Source organism: Dendrobium catenatum, unplaced genomic scaffold (assembly GCF_001605985.2).
Source record: "Dendrobium catenatum unplaced genomic scaffold, ASM160598v2 fragScaff_scaffold_766, whole genome shotgun sequence".
Lineage (NCBI taxonomy): Eukaryota > Viridiplantae > Streptophyta > Magnoliopsida > Asparagales > Orchidaceae > Dendrobium > Dendrobium catenatum.
Window position 1 is genome coordinate 207,104 of NW_021319228.1, and position 3,875 is coordinate 210,978.

Sequence of the window (3,875 nt, forward strand, 5' to 3'; positions counted from 1 at the left end):
AAATTCAAATTGAAATTAAATTAAATTTGAGCCTAAATAAATGTTGAGCAACAAAGGATTTAAACCAAATGAACTAATTATTGTAGACATGAGCTCAAATTGGCCTCATGCTTGAACTTTATAAGCTTTGAACTCAAAGAAATGAGTTTGGATTGAACTCAATTTGGACTTGAGCTTCATTCAAGAAAATGCTATACAATGATATTGAAATTGGAATAGCAATAATCTATAACTTTAATTTCAATTTGGATTAAAGCTTAATGATAAAAAATCAATTAAAATCTTGAATTATGATTGATAAAATCAAGAGTTCAAGCATGAATTAATCATATGCTTTAACATGATATTTTTGGACAATAAAAAAATTTGCAATTATCATGGAGATGTTGGTGAGCACAAAAAAAAAAAAAAATATGGATTGGTTACAAAGCAATCATGTTAGAACTTGGGAGCATTATAATTGCTTGGCAAACATAAAGCATAATTCACTCCTAAATAGCAATTGATTGAACCAAAAATAAGGCATGCCATGAATAGAAGCAATGTATCTATATTGTGCTCTTAAGCGATTGAAAGTGAATTGAAGATGATTGCGCAGACAATCAACACAAGGTGCTTAGTAAAATTATCATCCAAAAAAAAAGAAGTCCCTTTCAAACTACAAGTTATGTTCAAGGATAATGAAGATTGTGTGACATGTAGCATCATTCACTCACAAATGATAGTGAATGGTCATGCAAATTGTTTGGTTTGAATAACCATAAAGAGTATGAATGATTGTGACAATTCATACACAAGCATATGCTAAGGATTTGTGGGCTTTAATGTAATTTGCTTGAAGTAGTTTCATTCAAATGAACTTCATACAAGCCGTACAACTCAAATGAAGGTGGTGAATGTCACAACACTCCTACAATCAACCATATTCAACCTTACAAGCAATATAATAGAAGAAGATTTTGTACAAGTCATGGAGTAGAATGTGGAAGTTCATATGATCAGCAACAATTCAACTCCAAAAGATCTGCAATACATACATCTTTTAAATAGGATGTATGTATAATGTCATTTATGGGTAGATGTAAAGAGATTTCAGTAAATGCAGTATCCTGAAGTCAATTTCAATTGTAAATAAATACATCTACCTACCTACATGCACAGTGCGAATGTCTAAAAAAAGATCAAAGACCACAACAAAATGCATGAGAATACGAAAGTGCAAGCTCTACGACCAAAGCAGGAGATTGTTAGTGCACTATGACCACCTACAGAAATAAACAAATAGTGCACGACAGTCTACCTGTACGAAGCAGCGAAAATTATTTCAGAAGCTGCTACGCCACCGGATCTGCAACATTCGTACAAGCAGACAGAAGGCGTCCACACTATTTCAAAATACCCCTGCACGTGCACTATAATTGTATACACATAGGTACACTAAAAGGGGTAAAAATAATTATAAACCGCATGGGCCCCGGCGAGCGTGTTATTGGTACACACTGACGTCTAGGGATGCTGCGCGGGTTGACAAGTGAATCTAGTTCGAACCCGATCCTCTATACGGGTCAATGGAGTCGACAGGTTCGAACTCTCAAACAATATACGTTGCTCGACCGATATATTTGTCTTAATACATTCATATTAGGCTTAAGGCCTAACAATGAGAATTCACTATCAAGGGTACAAAGCCTACAAACCCGATCCTCTGTCGACAGCCCGACAGAGTTGAAAGGTTCAATCCATAAAGTGAAAATGACCACAACACCCGATGATGGCCGTGTTGAATGCAGATCTCAACCGGAGGGGTTCAAATACTTCAATTATCTCCCAAAAGTTCATTTCAAATACTCAAAGCTTCCACCAAATACCATAAAATTCAAAAATTCAAAGCTCACCAAACCCAAAAATCCATAAAAATCTCAAAAACCAAAATCCAAAATATTCATTCCAAAAATATTTAAATGAAATAAATCCATCAACCCTTAAAGAAATCCATCCACCCTCCGCAACAGTTTGCCGAGGTGGACAATCAAAATTTAACTTCAGCTCACATAGAGCCAAATGCCTAGTCGAAAATATATCTAGGATCCATCTCATAAAATCTTCTTCAGTAAGGACGTGGTAGTGTCCTCTACGCGGTCTTTGCCGCCAAATGGCACCGCAGGTAAACGTTATGACCCGGGGCCCTCTGAACCGAGTGGTTTTGCCGCAAATGGCACCACAGATAGCGGTTATGGCCAGAGCCAATACGCTCTTAATGGCGTAAATCTTGAGATATGAATCAATAGGAATGATCGATAGGGCACAAAGCCTCTGTAGCTAAGGTGGATTCAAATTTGTCCCCTTAGACAAACACCACCCCGTCTACAAGGTCCTTGGACGAAGCAACCCATGGCTGCCGACAAGGATCCTTCTTCAGGTTGGGTCGACTACCTCCCTGACTAAGTAGACCAGGAACCACGATGGCCCGGGACGACGGAACCATGGGATCTTGATCGGGCTCATCATCCATTCCCCACCATCCGCTTTAAGTGCAGATGGTGCAATTTCTATTTCTAAATATCAATCCTTCAAATTCCAACTCCAATCCTCAATTTATCACAAAACCTATTGCTGCTACTATTACCAGATAACACGTATTTTATACGTATCTGATTGACGACTAGCCTTAATCGAAAGTTCTCTCTCGTGATCGGGGGTAATTAACTATAGGGGCTTGCCCTATAGGAAACAGAACTCAGATCATAAAGTCCTCCAAAATGAGGGCGAAATCTCTGGGTAGTGTCTTATCTACAAACCATCTGCCTTCCAAAATTTACCCGGAACTTAGTTCGTTAAAACTCCCTCGCGAATAAGAAAAGCGAGCGGAGGCCGGGCGAATTTTCGGAGCCCACACCATGTCTTAACTAATATTAGAAGAAGATCAATGGCATATTGTGGTGTTGCAATCGGAAAAGACTCTAGTGATCCCCTTTGATCATATAACATTTATTCAACGATTAATGCCTTAAAAAGTCAAAATTGAATGATTTGGATCGTTGGATTCATTCATTGAGCCACTCGTTTGATAAAAAGCTACGTCAATATTTGAATATATTTTGATCGTCAAATTAATGCTCTAAAGCTATTCAAATGGATTTAATTTGATCATTTGATTTGACCCATTTAGGTTGATTGGAATTGAATTTGGTGTCGTTGGATTCGTCTCTTGGGATGCGCATTTGACTATAAACTTGCTCAAACTAGAAATTCGGATCGTCCCGAATTTTATTTTTGAAGCTTCCTTTACTCATATTGTATTGAGAGACTTCATGTCTGGGTAAAAATATATTTTTCTGGTAATATATCACTTCGTAAGAGATATTATTTATATAATTTTTTGATGAAATAGACGTTTGCAATTCGGTTGGACCACAGCCTAGTTGTGGGTTCCTTCGTTTCGGTTTTTATTTGACTAATTAATAAATATTACGATATTTATGTGTAAATTTGTCCTTCATTATTACTTTGCCTGTAGGCCCGAGAGGTATAGTAACTCCAAACTACATGAAACTAACAAATCATGATCGTGAATTTACTTTTAATTTTTTAACTCTGAGATAAGCATAAAGAAGCAGAGAACCTGTTAAAAGAAGCCAAGGGAGGCACAATATCTACTGCGATGGCTAAGACTGAAAATCGATGGTCTCTCCAAGGAACCACTGCTTTAGTCACAGGCGGCACTAAAGGAATTGGGTTGGTTTTCTTCACTTTCTTCTTCTTCTTCTTCTTCTCTTCTTCGCTATTATTTTGTTTCTAATACTCCTAAAAATATATTAATTTTACTTGGATGATGTCAGTCAAGCCATAGTTGAAGAACTTGCAAGACTTGGGGC